The sequence below is a fragment of the Pollicipes pollicipes genome, unplaced genomic scaffold (genome assembly GCF_011947565.3).
Source record: "Pollicipes pollicipes isolate AB1234 unplaced genomic scaffold, Ppol_2.1 Scaffold_4219;HRSCAF=4965_pilon_pilon_pilon, whole genome shotgun sequence".
In the NCBI taxonomy this organism is placed as follows: Eukaryota; Metazoa; Arthropoda; class Thecostraca; order Pollicipedomorpha; family Pollicipedidae; genus Pollicipes; species Pollicipes pollicipes.
Window position 1 is genome coordinate 10,229,466 of NW_023596448.1, and position 20,248 is coordinate 10,249,713.

Below are 20,248 nucleotides of genomic sequence, written 5' to 3' on the forward strand. Positions count from 1 at the left end.
AAGAAATATTGTTTAAATGGTTTCAGCGGAATTATTGACCATATTTTGTGAAGAGAAGACAATCTCCCGCGGCGCACCGAGCCACTGTTTTCGCGCACGGTGTATCATGAATGTTCTCATAGCAGACTGAAGGCAGACTAAAATCAGAAACCATAGCAGACTGGTACGCCCATAATACAAACCTACGTGACTTCTCAGAAGCACACGACACAGCTTCGGACTGTTCCGGAAGGGGAGGGGAGAGGAGCATGGGGCCGGAACAGTGCAACCGACGAGCATTATCGACTCGCACCAACCGGTCTGACCGTGCCCGGAGCCTCGAGCCACGTGACAGCGAGGTGGCAGACCAAGCGGCTCGCCCGCATCACGAACAGCACCCTCGAGTAAACATGGCCATCCGCTTGCGCGGCGTAGTTGTCACTTACCCCGCTCGCCACCATTGTGCAAGCATCTGGGATTGGCAGCGCGCTCTAGCCTTGTCCACCGGCTCTCACGCGCGACCTCCGGCTCTGGCTTTGGAGCTCGGCTCTCGCGTTTCTCTCTCCGGCGCCGCCGCACGGACACGGCGCGCTGTAGCTTGGAAGGGGCTCGTTATCCTTTGTCGTACGTCTGAGCACTCGTTAGTGGGGCGACCCACCGCCGCTCCGGTTACCACGTGGGGGTGGGCTTGGCCTGTGATTGGGGGGGGGGGGGGGGATATTCACTTACTGTGTCCCGACTAGCGACGCAACTCTCCAAAATATCAGCTGGCAGCCCAGCCCGCCTCGCCCAGCCCCGTCCCTAGTGATCCAGCCCGTAAAAACCTGCTGTGCTACAATGCTGACCCACCATTAATCCGCAGGTACTAAATTATTGCAACATGAATTTTATCCTTTCGTCGTAATTCCAACCTATGGCGTACATAAAATGACGTCACAGTGTCAGCTAAGGCATAGCATCGTATGACTTTTAACAGGGATGTTGCTTGGAGAGCAGCTATCAAGATGCCTGGACAATGGAATTCCAAATACACCAAAGCAGGTCTTGAACACTGCGATGGCAGTTCTTAATTACAAAGGAAAATGATGAAAGTGAATACGAAATTTGCCTGTCACCGACATATCCAAACAATTCCACCTTTCTACCTCATCTCATGTACCACGGGCCATTTCTTTTAAAATTGCAGGTATCAACTGATGACTGCACTGACAGAGTGCAAAATGATGGATGTTCCAATTCAGGGAAAGTCTCCTTAGTTTATTACACGGTGTATAAGCAAACTTTGTTCGACTGCGTCACAACTGCCCCAATTCCATAATTTGCATAGAAAAGCCAGAGCCAGTCTCTTATATGGTATTTGCTGTCTTTAAAGCGAGGGTTCCACATTTATATGGGGCTTTGAAATGAATTAGCCATCCCGAAGACCGTCCGATGCTGGTCATAATCCTGGCCTTCTTGAGACGTAAGCGTGTCTAATTTCTGAACTGCGTGCCCAAAAAAATGAAGACGCATTTTTCGGAGAGTGCTTCAAAATCATTCTGACATTCATGACGTCATAATAACGTAATTCAAATCCTGCCATCGCATAGCCAGCGGCGATCAAGGCGAACAAAAAAATATAGTGATCGTGTCGTTTATATATGGCGCTTGGAGCGTGATTTCCGGGTACAACGGCCGTAAATTGGCTCTCAAGCAATGTTATGCAAGGTACGCTGACGAAGCCAAACCATGACGCATTGAGCAGCATATTCACTTAAGGGAAAAATGAGCTGTCTGGAGCGGCCTTTTCCACCTAAAAAGCATACCAAAAGCTGTAAATGAGGTTTTTCACCGTATCTGATGTATGATTCAACTTCTTCACATGTGAAGCATTTCCTTTAAGTTGATGAATCATGTAATAACATGAAATAAAAACCACTTCCTAGCTTTGAAAGGATCCACATTTCTCTTTTACCCTCATTTATGCTCCATCACACAACTACCTCGGCGCCGTTTGTGTAATACTGCGTGAAAGCAAGGATAGCAATCATGTTTTGTCCACAATTGCTTAAGCCTTTACCGACATCCAGGCATTTAGCAATGCCACAAAAAACTGACCTTTTGCTAAATATTGCGGAAAATTTTCATAACAACGCACCGAAATGGAAAAAATGAATTCCTGGGAATTTTTCTGTATTTTATACAGACTACTGACTACGACCTTTGGCCTTCATCGAATGCGTCATCGGCGCCATATGTTGAGCTTAATTTCCTTCACACAGAATTGCATGCACATGCCAATATGAGAAGAATTAGACATGTCGGACAGAATAAAGCTCTAATGAAGCATATGTTAAAATTTATAACAATCGCAGTAAGGGAGAATCGTATTGGCTGTTAATGCCCCGTGGTCGTGGTCATATATAGCGCATCTTCTTCAGATATGGATAAACAAACTCTATGGCACCATTTTTTCAGCTCTGACAACTGTCGCGCATTTGATACACCAGTAACTGCGCGCTGCATTGAGAAGGAAGTAAAGCCAGGGAAAGGAAAAGGGTCAGAGATTTTCATGCATTTCCTTAACCATGGATATTGATCGTGGTTTGTGTGTTGTGTGTTTGCTCAAAGGTTGATGCACTGTACCCTCACGATAACATTCAAGTGCAGTGTGTAGCTGTATTCATTCTCAGACTCATGCAACTGCTGCTAAATAAAATAAATCAAATCGATAAAATCAGACCATAGTTTTGTAAAACTCTGGGCCGTTAGATAGCATAGGTTAGGCGTTAGGCTTGAATTTTTTAGTGGGATGTTTGCTTATAGCTGTTTAATTCGTACAGCCTGCTTTACTGGTGTGTTATTCTTGACATCAGTTTTCCATCACTGGTGCTCTTGCTGTAAAGGTAAAAATGTGATTGTTTCATGATGGCGTTGTATTTGGCCACACATTCTGGTTTTTTGCATGACTTTTAAACTTAAGAAATAGCGAAGCTCATCTTTTTTGCTTGTTAAAATTGTTGACTCGCAAAAGCCCGTCAAATCTGGCCCATAACACCTTGTAGCAGATTTCTCACTGCTGGCGTGTTAGTTTATGCTAGTGTAGACCTCGCTCGTGCCAGTCTTTCTCGCGAGTCTGCCAAAAAGATATCTTGTCAAACGAGCCGTCTAATTTCTGGCCACTTAACGCACCAACACTCACACCACAACGCTCACCGACACAACCAGCAGCGGTCCTACTTCTTCGAGCCCGGAACGAGCGAGAGCACCCGTGGTCCGAGGGGCGAGTCTTACGGTGCAATCCCCGCGTTCAATAAACGGTAAGCGAAGCCAACTGTCTGGAAAGTTCAGTGTTGTTCAAAACCACCCTGCGTGATGACAATACCTTTGTCATGCAGCATACTCAATGCGGGTTTCTTGAGGTGCTTGCTTGCAACCAATTGCAACCAATGGATGGCAAAGTTTAAACTGTATCCAAGCAATGTAATGTCGTACTTGGTCTCAGTCACTGATGTTTTAGCGGGTGTAGAACGGCAGACGAAGGTAGAAATACGCCAGTCAGATACATGTTATGGTACGAACGGCTAGCCTACACAGAAGGCGTGGTAATGTGTGCACAGCGGCATGGTACCCGTAGTAATCTTACACAGCTCTGTTTACGTGAACCTGATAGCATAAACATGACAAAAATGTTTTTTTCTCGCTTCGTTGGCAATTACGCTGAAACAGAACACCTTAAAGAATAATATTTTCATCATAGTGTGATGAGCACTAAAACTATGTAACACCAATGTTTTGATGCTGTACTTCGCACTTCCATTCCACAGGATTTGTCTTTAACACAGAACAAGGCAAAGGAGCCGAATAGCAAAAACAATAGCAAATGCAATAATCACAAAGCATTCAAACAATGGTAACTTTAGACTCCTGTACATCAACACATCACCACATAAAACAACCAACAACGGATATATTTTGGGTTCTGTTAAGATGGGTCCAAGAAATACCAATTTATGTCACTGCTACTTGCAAAATACCTGTGCTTTCCTCCATGAAAGTAACTTAACTAAGCCTCACCCGAAAAAGCCTTACCTCATCGCATCCTGCTAGCATCGCATCGCATCGCATAAGCCGTTTGTAACACATCAGCTTTTTTGAGTCACTGGCTCTGGCAAAACTTCTACCGCTACCAAGCAAGTGGCCACCTTAATCAAACTGAGAGTGCCCCATGTGTTGAACATCATCTCATCCCACCTCACCTATTTATTGACAGCAGCAGTTTTGATGAAAACATGATGGAGCTTATTTTGACTGGCTTCAATTTATGTTTTGGCTCAATTCCTTTGTGTCAGGTTGTTGACACCAAATAAAGTTGACAACACACAAATCAAAACTGAAGAGCCAACTGAAAAGACAAGAGTACTCATTAACTGTTTAAATCCCTTTAAACAACTTATTCTGATTGTCATGGTTGCCCTCTGTCAAGGGCAATAGTGGGTTTGCTCCACAAAACAAGCTCTCTCCCGCAACGCGACATAACTTATGGACAATCGCAGAACCAGTTTTGTCGCTTGCCTTTTCAACGGCAGCAAATGAATTCGTTTAGGTTTGGTTGTTCATATTTCATGACTTCACGTTTGAGATATTGCCTTTACGTTAAAACTGAGATAATGCGACTAGTTGCTGAACTCTCGTATCCACATATTGTAACTGTTATGCATCTTAGAGTATTCCTGTGTTTAAAAAAAATGTGGTACATACCTACACTACATTATTTGCCAGTCAGCAAACCATGGCAACTATGGACAACGTCTCATTGAAGCAGACATGAGGGACTACTTCAATAAATTTGGTGCAAATAATTAGGAACATGGAACAAGATGGTTTTATTACATGCTTCGTATCATCATAATTCGTCCCATGAACAAAATTCGATGGATACAAAACAGGAAGCGGCCAAATCTGGTTACAAATCATGTTTTCAAAGCAGGAAAGGTAAGCAGGTAGGCGTCCCACAGGACAACATTACTGACTTTTTAACAGCAGACTTCTTTCTGTTTCCCCAAACAAAAAGTCATTTTCTTTCGCATGGTTTGCTGACAGACATAGTCATGTGATCCACCCGCAAAATATAGATATGAAAAATGGCCACCAACGTACTAGATTAAAATGTGAAATAAGCGAATGGAGCTCTGCGTGAGAGAACAATTTTGAAGTACAGAAGTCCGCCACCAAACAATTCTGTATTGGCTGCGCCAGGTCTGTCTCGAAGGCATGTAAGGCAGGATAGTTCAACGTGGCGAGGTAGTCAAACTGGGATGGCCGAGATTTGTCATTTTTGAGCCACGTCAAGGGGTTTAACAAGGCCGAATATGGCCATAAAAATAGTTGCTGTGATTCAGATTGTTTCCGTCGTTCCCTATGAATTGTCCACTCTTGGGTGTGTATCGAGCATGTTTGGGAGGCTGCCGAATGAATCCAAGATATGTCCAAGCTTGCATATGTGCAAGCTTGGACATGATATGTGCAAGCTTGCAGTTGGAACATTTTGTGGAAAAAATGGTCATCATTATAGACCATAAATAGTATCTTAAAAGGTTATCCAAAGGGAAAGAAAAGCAAAGTTGCATCACATTTCTTGAGACCAAAAAATAAAAGCAACTTAAAAGACATAGTTAGAGTTTGTTTTGTATTGTTCTAATTAACTGATTTGACTAAAATATGTGAAAAAGAGTGCTCAAAGGGCGACATCTAGCATTTATATTTCCTTTAAAAGGCATTTCTTGAATTTTCAACGCCTACATTTCGGTCATGGTGCAATTAAGTGATCAAGTTTCTTCGTAAAAAACGCTGAGTACAATTTTCTACCAGACTTTGCTTGAGTGTGTGTCAGGCTTTACTCTGCGGGTGTGGTGTTGGCGTGGTGTAACCCCCTCATAAAATGGGATGCGTGAAAACCTTGTATTGGTACACAGCTATTGATTGATGTGTTCTGTAAACAAACCAAGATTAATAAATGCAAGCGGCTGGAGTCGCTGGGGCTCCGGCCTAAAGGTACCTAATATTCTCGCTCTGTGCATACATAGGCACGATTCAGATTTAGACGAGGCAGAATATATCCGCAGGTGTTCAGGTTCTGTGGAGCCTTGTTTATGCTTGGTGGTTTCAAGTGAAATTGGACGTAGATGACATCTTATACCCTCTGAAAGAGAAATGTGGGTTAAACAACACGGGTATCAATTTATATTCTCTTCGGTGGGCCACTGCCCCCCTCCCCCAATATCCAATTTCTCCCAACGGTGAGTTTGCCCCCAACCTTCTAGAGCCAAAGTACAAGCAGGGCAGCACAAATGTGAAAACAAAATCATATCGCCTTTGAAGTAGGTTTCCACTAATTGTTTCGCAGGCAAAAGGATAAGAAAGCGAAAACTGAGATGTCACGTTCAGCGGAATGCAGCTCACTGAGCAAGTCATACTGTAAAAGCCCCTCGCCCCTATCGTGTTTGCTTGAGCATTTTCGACTTTTTTCTTGCATGACGCGTGGTTTTAATTTAACTATTGATATGTCTTGTTGATTACGATATCGTGCTGTGCTGGTGTCCGAGTGTTTTGGCATTGTTCAGTGATGTCTAAACTTTGACAGACTGCAACAAGTTGCGGCATTTTGTCACGATGCGATGCGATGTCTTATCGGAAATTGAAAACAAACCGGTCAAATTTTGGCATCCAAAAGCGTCAGCAAATTTTTGGCCGGCAACGTTCGAAGGAACCCTTGACATGTGCCAACCACCAATTCGACGCGTATCCTCGATGGAACAGTTATGAAAACTTGATGACCGACACTTGCCGACTAAATTGATAGGGGCAGTTGTCCGACACTGAGCACCAAAACCGCATTAACTTTGTCGAACATGCTCAACGCGAGTGCTGCGTTGCAGTCTGCAGCTCGCGCCTTAGGTCACCAACCGGAGGTTTCCGTGGCAGCTTTTAATAGCCGCGCGCATCAACTTACGCTCTTTACTTCCAAAGCCGTGCACGTCCAAAGACGTCTGAAGCTAGATAACACCAGCACTGCGTCGATAAACGAAACATGGTTTCGACGATCGACGCTACACAAAGTATTAATTATTCCCAACGACAACATCCTCTGCCGAAGTGGAGCGAAGAAAACGTATTAGAGCAATGCTGTAGCTCCCTACTCAAATGGGTGGGAAACAACTCCATTATATTGAGAGGAAAATTGGTCAAGTCAGGGAAAACCCTGCTTTTAGTGTAGTTGAAATCAAGACTTCCCCGCTCAGCCCCTCCCCTAAGCCTTTTTTGCGAAGCTACACCCCTGCGGTCGAGGCTTACCGACCATGACGCGTGGCGGATTCGCGACCACATTACTCCAGCGTCAGGGCCCATTTCCCAAGCAGGAACAAGGCCGGAGCCCACGATTAAGATCGGTCGGGGCCCCTGAGACAATAAAGGGCCTCTGTATCGTTCTGGGGAGTGAAGTGCATAACAAGGGTCATGTATGGCAAGGTGCCCAGAATCGGCCTAGCGCAGTGTTCGAGGGGCCCTGCAGAAGGGCTTTCGATCAAGTACCTGATTGGAGGTACGGTGGGCTCGCTGTAGGTCACATTAAGGACCCTAGTCTGCCGGACCGGGCCTTGAGATGTTAGACACAGAGTTTGTTGCACCGTTTGGAGACACCCCAGGACGATGAGGTCCTCTATTTGGTCAGAGACCACCAACAACGAACAATCGACTCCGTGTTGGTCTGAGCCCTGGGAGCCCATTTCCCAAGCAGGGAAAAGGCTGGGATCCGCGATTTGCATTGGTCGGGACCCCCGAAACAATGAGGCCGCCTGCGTCAGTCAGGGGCTGATAGTGCCTAGCAGATAGCTCTTTGTCGGTGAGAGGCTCCGAGTCAGCGAGGGTAACATTTGCTGAACAGAGACAGAGACTGGTCGTAAAATGCTAGAGAGTATCTTTTGTTGGTCGGGTACCTCTGACAATGACAGTTGTCGCGATCATTGACGATGGGAGTAAACCAGAAGACAAAAGAAGGTCAGGTCCGTGTTTCAGTCAGTCAGTCAGTGGTTTCATTACAGCTCTCCACTCCATTTCAGCCAGAAGCCCGTTATGCTGAACTGTGTCTCTGTGCCAATTATTGGATACCTGCGTCGATAAGGGATATGTTTTGCGTCAGTGAGGACCCCTGCGTCGATCAAGGCCCAAATATCCTGATCAGGGGTTCTCTGGCGTCAGGCAGGCGACAAAGGTACGTGCAGTTTCTCCAAAAAGCCCCATACAGCTCCATACACAAGCCCCTGTTTCGGCAGAAAGCCCCATACAGCTCCATATATAAGCCCCTGTTTCGGCAGAAAGCCCCATACAGCTCCATACACAAGCCCCCGTTTCGCCAGAAAGGCAGCCGGTAGGCATCCCGTGCTGGGACGAAACGACCTATCAGCCCCTGACCAGGAAAGATGATGTGCCCCTAGTGCTCTAGGCCTAGGCCCCTTGCTCGAAAAAAGTAAGGGGTTTCTTTATTGTCAAAAGAACGGATCAAAATGGGGTACAAAATAAAAAAGGCCAACACAAACGAGGACGTCCATCCAGGGTGTTACCCAGTATGCTTTCGGAGTGTCTCAGCCTCCGCCTATAATGCTGACTTTAAGGGAATTTTCCACAGTTGAATATATCGAAACGAACGTCAGATGTGATGAAATCGGCTAGCTTATAGGTATTGGTACATTTGTAACTGAAAAAATACTCCAGATAACAAGATTTCTCAATTAAGTAACGAATCTTCTCAATACAGCATTGCTTGATTGCGTCATGGGACCTCTGTATGACGCTGAGGTACTGCCAAACTAGCCGTGCAAGATTGCCACCCTAGCACCCACATGTAGTACTACAACTCTCCGAAAGATGGCAATGGCGGTGATGAAAGCGTTCGCTGAACAAAATATCACTAGGTGCTCGTATTTGTGACCGATGCTTGTGGTATTTTTGCACATTTTCCGTGAGTTAAGGAAGTTTGCTTGCATTCATATGTGTAGCAGATTTCTGACAGCTTGCGTGATAGCTACATTAGTGCAGACCTCGCTCGTGCCAGTCTTTCTCATGAGTCCGCCAAAGAGAGATCTTGTTCAACTCAGCTTCTATTTTCTGACCATTTACACGCATCAACACTCACACCACAGCGTTCACTCACACAACCAACAGTGGTCTTGCGTCTTGGAGCCCAGATAGAGTATGCACCTCTATGGTCACCAATGGTACGGTGATTCATGGTTACAGGGTCTAGAAATAATGCGATAGTTAGTTAACCATGAGAAGAGAGTGCAACATCGTATGATGGTCGGCTAAGCCAATCAAAAAGTAGGGTATGACCTCGCGATCCCAGGACTATCTGATGCAACTGTCAGGTGGTGAGGCGTTGAAGGCGACTTTTTTAATAGAAAAGAGCATCGGATAGCATTACGGAAGCCAAGCCTAGTTCAGATTCCAACGGAACAGATGGCCCATGGTTATAGAGCTCTTTCCCAGGAGGTTTAAAATGTGTTATAATGTTTTTTACGTCCTAGAGACTTTTGAAGATTCTGGAGACTTGATGTCTTTAGGCATCTGTAAGTTCTAGTAATTCTGGAAATGTACACTGCCGTGACATATAACTTTGTTACAATATGCCCGGTTATTCATAAGATATTTGGTCATGAGTCTCATTTCCTTGACAACCAGCAAACATGTCCAACTTCTTATATTACGTAAAGCAAATTGTGATTCGATGATGATATTTGCGTTAGGGGCGCTTCAACTGCAGCGGTCATTTTGCGCCCGTAACTGGGTTCAGTGATAATTATAGCCTAGCCCATCTGTCGTTTGCGCACTACGTGCGTGGGTTTGTCATGCCGGAGGTAGGCTCCACATCGTGCAATTAACACAGAGTTAAGGACCATTTAACAGGAATATAACTTTAAAACCGATGTCATTTGTGAACCTTTCAACAACCTTGCTGTCCACGATGAGATTCTAACCAATGAGGGGGGGGGGGGGGGCAGGGACCACCCGCACCGTGCGCTGCAGCCAAAGTAGCGCTGACGCTCAACAGCAAACTGGCCACACTGAACCAGCGCGTGGGCGACTGTCAGCGAGCGGTCGCAACGCGGATACGTGGGAACTTGGTCGCCAGATAGAATAAAAAACTGTGTGTTCTCTGCGTAGGGCCGATAAGAAGGCGACAAAGAAGGACCTGTTCTCTTCTGCTGCCCCGGTGAGAAGTCACCCATTCGCCCACCATCTCTTTTACGGTACGGAGTTTATCCCTCGCTTTACCTGCAGAGTTCACGCTCTCCTGGTCCCAAGCCTCCTGCCAATATTCCTGTAAACGGACGAACAGCAGCTGCTTGAAATCGCGGAACGGTACGCAAGCAGAACGGGCTTGACGGCCGGTTGCTCCCTCCATGGCAGCCGCATCAGCCTTATCACTACCAGCCAGCCCAATGTGCCCGGGCACCAGGACAAAGACCCCATCGCGCCATTTGAACCAGAAGGGCTCGGATGCTCGCGACGCGGTGATCAATTGGGTCCACCGCAAAGCTATGGGCTGCTGTTGATTGTATTATGTCGTGTGAAGCTGACTGGCTAGAAGAACCTAGCCAATCGTCAGCTTTTATGGGAATAGCGCCAGAAAGCCCTGCCGATCTAGAACGATTGTTGTTGGTGGATATCTGAGCTTTAGCTTCAGAGGTAAATGGAGGACGTTGGAGTGACACATGTCAAGGAATAATCCGTGACTTCCTCCTGCTGAGAGGAGCAGCGGCTTTAAGGTAACAGGCCGAGCATCGCTGGTGTCGGTCTCTCGCACTGCCCGCTACACCACAGACTTAGCGTGCTGATCGGTGGAAAGACGTGCGATAAAATACCCTGAATTACCATCATGTGGCATATAGTGCTAAATGAAAGTCTTAGAGATGTATTAAAGATGTTCAAAAATGTCGTGTGCATCTGTTTGTACCAATATTTTATGGGTTTTGCTCTAAATAATTTTGACCATGTTGGGAAGATCAAGTTCTGCACCGGTTAGGGCCATGCAAAGATAGGAAAGGTTGCCAACGCTTCCTGCTGATTGTACGACGACGTCACTAAACCAAAAGTGATGTTAGGTGCTTGTGGGATCATGCTATCGGTAAATGTAGCGATACAGGCATGCCGTTTTGTTAAATACGTTGGCATGAAGGGGGGGGGGGGGGCGGGAAGCAGGAAAAAAAATGGCTGAGTTCACCTTCGAAATGCACTTGAAGCAGTTTCTCCCCAGATTTGAACCACCTTTTCAGAGTTGAGGGTAGCGGTGTAATTTCTCAATTTTGTCCTGGGATCAACCCAAGAAAATTGTTATTAATGAAAAAAGAGCGGATAAAATGGTAGATGCGAATAGGAAACTACATCCCTAGTTAGGAGAACCCCCACCCTTCCCTCCCAACTGAATAGGAAACTGCTCGCCTCTAGGCTGGTTATGTTAAGTATGCCTTTATATGATGCTTTTGGACAAAGTGCAATCAGACAAAGCAGCTCTAAAAGTGAAATCCTGAACAAGGAACTCGGAGCAGCCGCGAAAACTCTTAGGGGAACGAGATCACGGGAAGGAGAGCCGACAAAACATTCTTATGTGGTTGTTGACAAATCTGCTTACCATCAAAGGATCAACGAAATACTTTCAGACAAAACTTAGTTCGAGCATATTAGGCGTGACCCTACATCCGGCTTAAAAATCAAGGTAAAGGAACTTTTCGACTGCACTAATGCTGTCAACGATGGTGTTCATTTCCAGAAGATTATTGGAGAATACCAGCCGGCTACGCCTATGACAATGTTAAGATTCACAAAACAGGAAAGCTGCCGCGTCCGATCATTTCACGATGCCCAACGCCAGCCTACCAACTGGCCAAGTAACTCAACTGCCTCATCACACCGTACAACCCTATGAAACATAACCTAAAGTCAACGGACGGGTTCTTGGACACCCTGAAAAGCACACAACCTTCCGGCTAATTAGCATCACCAGACGTCGAGAGTCTATTTACGAACGTTTCGGTAGAAGAGAAAATGCAAATCGTAGTTGAAAACGCCTATCACCACCCAACTATCCCTCCTCCCAAACCCAGTACCTCCCTTCTGGCGAATCTCCTGCGAGCATGTACGACAGAGGCACCATGTTGTGCACCAGACGTTCAACTCTACCGACAAAGAGCGGAGTGGCCATGGGGTCCTCCTGGGACCGCTCTTTACCAACGCGGCCTGCACGTGCCACGTGGAAAACAAAGTCCTTAAAAATGCATCCCTCCGTCCCGCACTTTACGCACGATATGTCGATGACATTTTCGTGGACGTCAGTGACGAGACCCGACTGATCGAACTAAAAATGCAATGGAACGAGCTTCAATATTCCAATTCATTTGCGAACGAAGCATCCATAACCGCATTCCATTTTAGACATGGACATCACTGCTGACCAACAACGATTCGTGACGACAGTGCACAAAAAGCCAACAGGCGCTGGACAATGCTTCAGTGCAAAACGGATATCCCGACCGGTGCAAGATCGGTGTAGTGCTCTTCTTCCTCCGAAGAGCTTATAAAACCTACTCTATTGGACGCAACTACATAGTGTACTGCAGCGCATCTTACAAGTCCTTGTAAATAATGGCTACTCCAACAGTGCCATCGGCCATGAGACCAAAAGCATTATGCCACGATATCAAAGACTGACGCCATCAAACATAAATCGAATTTAATCAAGCTGTCCTATCGGAATCAGATGTCTGATAGTTATAAGACAGACGAGCGTATTCTCCAGAAAATAATATCTGAAAACGTGAAGCCATTCAACCTGGGCGACAAGATAGCACCCACCATCTACTACAAAAACAGAGAGGTCACCCAACTTACCATAAAAAATAATCTCACAGCCAACTTCGACCCTTTGAAACGAAGCAGCGTCGTTTACCAATTTCGTTATGATATGGGAGACTGTAGGCTCCTAAATCAGTCAAGCTACGGTGGGGCACTACCACCACACTTTCAAGGCAGTTGACGATGCACTTGGCTGACGGTGCTCCAAAAGAGCGCATGCGCAAAGAGCGCAGCTGGAACACCAATCGAAACGACCTCACCAGAAACACTGTCATTACAACCTCATCATCAAGCAGGAAGAAGCTTTGTGTTCCGGAGGCCATCACGATTGAAACGTCGTCAGCGGAATTAAACATGCAAACCAACCCCACAGTCACCCTTCATCTCATTTAGGGACGATCGATACCATCCAAAATTGTAACATTGTAATTGTAAAGTACATTGTACATTGTAAAGCTTACTACTCAGCACGTGTTTTGCCGCTTGAATTCTTGTGCTCCTAAAAAATGTGAGCCACCTAATTTAGACTTTATATAATTTAGCGATCAAACTGAACTTGATGAAAGCTTATTGTCATACCTAATATGACTGTGATATGCTATCATATATTCGTCACTTGCAAGCCGTGGGTATGTACCTTTGAAAATGGAACGCGTATTTCTGAAACGTTAGTACAATTAATAGGTGCGAAACATCCGCGAGTTATGGCGATTTTCAAGACTCTGGCTACCCCAATCATTTTGAGAGATTGACACCCATGTTAAACAATATCAGGTAGGAGTGAAAAATTCACATACAATGCTGGGGAGGAATGAAAAATCGCTGCTCATAGAGTGTTGGTTTACACCCGAATTCGGCAATTCCAGGACAGCGCCCAGTAGTGTTTGACCGGGATGCCTGGGCCGCCTCCGTCGGACTCCCACAGCTGCCGCGCGTGCCGTCGGAGCGGTCAAACGCTTGTGAGCCGTCCGTGCCGGGTCTGTCTGGAACAGAGCTGCTGTTTGGAGCTGAGCCGCCTCTGCCGACTGTCCGGGCAGACCTGCCGCTGACATCAGCGGAAGCGGAACTGGCTGAGGGAGAAAGGCTCGGATCTCGCTGAGGGAAGAGAATCTGACACAGATCTTCAACAGCCGATGTGGTGGGTGTTCTATTTTTGTGGCATGTTGTGTTGACTCGGTCAGAAAAGCCATGGATCTGAGATCATACGCAATAAATGAACTACCATTGTACTCGATTCTAAAAAACCAGCGCCAGCGCCGAAACTGTGCATGTTTGGCACCACTAGTAACGAGTAAAACCTGGTAAATAGATAGTCACGGCACGAATTAGAACAATATGCAGCAATCCTTTCCTATCCAGCTCAAACAGCTTTTTTGATGGTGATAATCCCACTACAATCCTACTATTTGGCACCACTAGTAACAAGTAAAACCTGGTAAACAGATAGTCATGGCACAAATTAGAAGAGTACGCAGCAATCCTTTCCTATCCAGCTCAAACAGTATTTCTCGATGGTGACAATCCTTGCGAGCACGAGCTGACCGGCCGGCTGCACTGGAAGTTCTGTGCCCTGGAGCGATGCCTGCCGGGCGGTGATTGGCCGGCTTTGAGCCCGACCATTGGACGCCCCCCGCAACGGTGCCACGCCGGAAAATGGTGCCGGGAAAATGACCAGAAGCCACACAAAACAAACAAATGGAAACGCCGCTAACAGTAGTCTACCGGTGGAGGGGCCGTCATGGTGGCCGACGTGGTGCTCGCAGATATTGCTCGCCGGTAGATGAAAAACTGTCAGGAGATGCAGTTTTGCGGGGCTGAAAGAAATTGAAATGTATGGTATTCGATGCTATCGTGACGCATTTATTCTGTTTAATTATAAGTTTTTCACAATGCGCACTCAAGTTTTTAAAACCATTTTCCGTGTGTCATGTGTGCATACCATAACTGCATCGTGTATCTTGCATGGTGCGATCGCTTTTCATGCTACACCCTTGCCATTGCTGAGGATGGCGCAGATGACGCGGTAGCGCAGACGCGTGACGCAGATGACGCAGTAACGCGGACGCGTGATGCAGATGACGCAGTAACGCGGACGCGTGATGCAGACGACGCAGTAGCGCGGACGCGTGACGCAGATGACGCAGTTGATGCAGATGACGCAGTAAGTTGACGCAGTTGATGCAGATGACGCAGTAAAACCACTTGACTTGACATTAACGGCTAGACTGTATAGCTCGTATGTGACGCGGTCAATCCAGCTCTTTCGTTTGGTGCCGCCTTCTGGTTGCAACTCTCTGCAACGATTATCAGCGTAGTTAGCGCGCCAGAGAGGTCAGATGCTGTTGCCAGCTTGTGACCTTTTGCGTCACAGCTATTATATATTTTTAAAATCAATTCAACTTCATTTGAATTACCTCAAAGTTTGGTGTGTCATTATTAGCTGGGAAAGATCAGGACCCGCCCTGACATTTTTCATTTCATGAAACCACCGCCAAATCCAGCGGCATCAGCCGGATCACTTTCAGACCCACTGGCGGTCGTGGATGGCGACATGCTTAACACGGCATGGGGTCGGGACGATTTTTGCACCAGCAGTTTGCATTTACTTCTGCAAGTCGTCTGCATACTTTCACTGAAGCTTCAACATGAGGTGAAGTGTGGTGAAAGCTCCAATATGAGGTGACACACGATTGTTGTACTAGCTTCCATTGCACACCATATTCTCCCATGTTTTCATATCCTTGCCTTCATCAGCCGTCTCACACCAAACTGCAGACCGACAGCAGACCAGACTGCAGACTGAACATTAAAGCATGTTTTGAGAGGTGCATCACTGCCTCCCCGTTTACTGCCAAGGCCGTTTAAGAAAGGTAAAACCGTCCAGTGATTCTCGCTCCGTCCTCGCTTAACGCGCGCCCGGGTGGCCGGCTGGACACCATTTGCTCGGGCGGGGGTTCATTTGACCTCCTGGAAACTCGGAAACTAAGAAAGTTAGAGACATCAAATTTACAGGGTGTGTTGGCCTACACGTAAACTCACTTAGATCAAAGTTTCAGGTTTCTAGGCTCTAACTTTTGGGTCAAATGGGGTCAAAAAAGGCCAAATTCCAGGTTGGTCTCCAAAGTGCCCCTAGAACCTAGATAACCGTTTATAAGCAAAACGTCACACGCTCATTTAAGGTCAGTGACCATTTTTGATCTTTGGAAGTGGTGGTGACTAAAAGCATGCAAGCTGCTCCGAGTTCTGCAGTTAATTAAGCGATAAAGATTACGCTAGGTGGTATGTTCCGAAAAGCGACATGTTGACCTGGGTCATTTTAGGCTAGTGACCTATTCTGATCTCTAACAAGTTCATGCAAGACGTTTAGTGCGGTTCCTACCATCGATAAATTCGAAGTGAGCACCAGAAACTACCCCATACAGCAAGCCCTAGAGTAATAAAACAGATTGGTTTTGGACTTGTTCTGACCTTCATATCTGACCAGAGGTCAATGTAATCTGATCATTCAACTGTTGTGTTGCCTAATAAAGCATCTCAGATATGTATGGATTCGTCTAACACTGATATTTAACAATTAGCAAACAATAGTTATTTAAATTAATAAACAAATTAACAAACAATAACACTGATTCGTCTAACACATCGAGAACACTGATTGTTGCATCAGATTGAACGATTCCCTAGACACTGACTTCGCTAAAACCATGACCTGACTTTGACCTGTCATAGGTCAGTTACTTTACCAGGCACATTAAAAATTTTGATTCTAAACAATCTGCTGTCCAATTGTCTATAGCAATGCAAAATTTGGCGCGGCTACGCCGTACCGTTCTGAAACCGTTCCGGAAAAAACCTTCGGGGGGGGGGGGGGGTCAATTTGACCCTTTACCCGAGCTTTCGTTAAACGGAGTGTTCCACATTTATACGGGGTTTTTAACTGAAATAGCTACCTTGAAGACCTCTCGGTGCAGTTCGCAGCCCCGCCTTCTCAAAGACCTAAACCCCACTCTTAGACTCTTAAGCTCTTATAATAAGACTCTCAGCCGCACGTCCGCAAAAATTGGGAGAGTATCTCGAGGAGGGTATTTAAAGGTTACTGTAGCAGTCATGGCGTCAAAATAACGCCATTTGACTCCTGTCATTCCATAGGGCATGTGGCAATCAAGGGCGAGAAAAAAAATAATGATCGAGTGGTTCGTATCTGGAGTTCGTGAGCTTAATTTTCAGATATAACGGCCGTCATTTGGCTCCCAATCAATGTCGTGCAAGACATAATGACGTAATCAAACAATGACGTATCGAGCAGCATATTTATTAAACGGAATTTGTGGTGTCAAGGGCAGTTATTTCTACTTGGAGGTTTTCTCGTAGTTGTAAGTGAGCTTGTTTCATCATACCTGTTGCCCACTTTGTTTTTTCAAGTGTAAAGCATTCCCTTTAACGTCAGCGTGACGTAACTGGCGCTGATACTTCAATATTCGGTGGTCCTCTGGATACCGGACGTATTGCTACGGGCAACCAGAACATGGAAGTATTCGTACAGATAGAGAAAATCCGTTGTCGAAATGTCCACATTAACAGAGAGCCAATTACGTACACTTTTATTGAGAATATCTTTCTGTACTTTGTAGACGTGTGCGGCATGGCATTAAAATCCAATGGCATAAAAAAACACGCACGAAGCAGACTCAAACACAATAAGGCGGAAGGGACATCAGGCTGTCTTCTTACCGATCACGAACAACCTGTTAGTGATAAATTGATGTGACCAGGAAGCCGATACTGTAGAATTTGACGACGAGTATCATGATGATGCACGCGGAAACCCCAAGGGGCAAGCCATTACAGTGCAATCCTATCTTATGTGGCTTCTCACCCCGTGGTCGTGCCGCCGCCGATGGTGCGACTGGAAGGCGAGCGTGCCCAGAGTGTCGTCCGCTGCAGTTTTTCGTACTAGATGCGCTGCATGCGCGCCAGATGCAAGGCCGACCTGTCCGTAGGGCCTACCGTGATCGGTCAGAACTTGTCTGCAAGGCCGACCGTGGTCGGTCAGAACCTGTCCGCAAGGCCGACCGTGGTCGGTCAGAACCTGTCCGCAAGGCCGACCGTGATCGGTCAGAACTTGTCTGCAAGGCTGACCGTGGTCGGTCAGAACCTGTCCGCAAGGCCGACCGTGATCGGTCAGAACCTGTCTGCAAGGCTGATCGCGGTCGGTCAGAACTTGTCCGCAAGGCTGACCGTGGTCGGTCAGACCCTGACTGCAAGGCTGACCGTGGTCGGTCAGAACCTGTCTGCAAGGCTGACCGTGATCGGTCAGAACCTGTCTGCGAGGTCGACCGTGGCCGGTTGGAACCTGTCCGCAAGGCTGACCGTGGTCAGTCAGAACCTGTCTGCAAAGTCACCGTGTGTTTGGAGACACGAATATTGCGTTCTTGAGATATGCATGTGCGTTGCTTTGTTGTACGCCAAAAGGACATGCGGGTAGAACTATAACTGGACGTACCGGGGTGCAGGACATGACTGTTCTGTAATACCGTTTTTTAGCCGGAGCAATGTTGATAGCACAAGTGCCAAATTTCTGTGCGTTTCATGCGAGTGACATTGCGTTCCAAAAATTGCATTTACTTGATGTGATTATTTGAACGCCAAAAACTACGTTCATTACATCAACCGCCAGAAACCGCCATGATGAGGACCTTGAGACTATCATGTGCGCGGAGCATCATGGGCAACACGTGTGAAGGTTCATGGCTGACGGTGTGTTGATGCCGGCCGCCACTTCGTCAGTGTTCCTTGACAGCATCTATGCTTCTGAAGAGAATGTGTCGAATTTCCTTACGTTAAACGTTTGTTGTTTAATACAGCCCCTTGTAACAGCGTGCTACGCAACATCGCAAACCAACTGACTTACGACCAACGCTCAACGTAGTATGACAGCCGGCTCCTGCACGCGGAGATGCAGGTGCAACGGAAGCTCTCCTCATTTTGGGGCAGGGGCGCTGTCATTTTTCTTACCTCTTTTCAGTCAACGCCCATGCTAAGCTCAGCTTTGAAATACGTGGACGGTCATCCCCCTCCTGTCTAGCACCCGCACCCCTGCGTAGGCGTACTCACTTCCTGCGCCGATTTGAATGTAACGGCTTTGCTGAATATACGCTCGCATACCGTTCGACCATGCATGCCATTTTATTCCACCTGACTGTTTCGCGAATGCACGCCAGTATCAGAAACAATCTACTTGCCATTGGTAAGAAGTAAGTCCGGTGTTAAGGCAGCCCATCGCGAACAGTTTGTGATGACGCGATTTCCTTTTCACTCCGTTCGCGTTTTAATCCCTAGTCATATACGCTTGCCATTAGGACATCACTGTAACCTCCATTAAATTTTATTGTTTTGGGCATCGGCACCACAACGAGCTTCGAGGCGGACAGACTCTATCCAGCATTCAACAACGCGTTGCCTATGATCGAGACGTGGCACCTAAAATGGTGTGCATAAAGGGTGAAATGGCGGTAGCCAAAGGCCTGCTGGTATCCAAATGAATAGAAATTATGATTTGTCCACACTTCAGGTGATACATTTACGGCTAATAGCGTCAAGTCATGAAGTTTCTGTGAAGAGGAAAACGCCAAAGGCCGTAGCAAAACCTTTTCGCCTTAGTGGTTTGGATGCTATTGATGTATGCAGTTCGCATAAAAGACTGGGATTACGCCCGGTAAAGAGAATACTACTACATGTAGCTTGGCATACAATATTGCAAGTTAGATCCGCTTTGTACAACCTGCGCGATCTATTAAAATGTAAATGCAATGCGGGTGATCGAGAAGGGTCTGGGCTTTTGGGCTCCTATGTAGACATGTTGTTGGTGCAACGAAGCGAGAAACATGGGTCTGCTCACCACTTCATCCCATATTGGAAGAGAATTGCTGTGGATACATTCTGTCATCAGTTACCAACGTAATCCAAGTTTGAAGAAGACATGTACAACGACCCGATGTATGGGTGACATTGTTGGTGGCCGTAATGACTAGTTTCGCCATTGGCTAAGTTAAGCAGTGGTTAATTTCAGTCAACTTAACACGCGCTCGGGTTGCCGGCTAGATATCCTTCGCTCGGGTGGGGGTCAATTTGACCCCCCCCCCCCCCGCTGAGATCTCGGGAACTAAGAAAGCTAGAGACACCAAATTTACAGGATGTCTTGATATGTACGTTAAATCACTTAGGTCGAAGTTTGAGCTTTTTAGGTAATGACTTTCAGGTCAAATAAGGTCAAACAAGGTCAATTCCAGGTTGGTCTTTTAAGTGCCCCAGAACTTAGGCAACTGTTTCTAAGCAAAAGGTCACAAGCCCATTTGAAGTCAGTGACCTTGTTTGACCTTTTCAA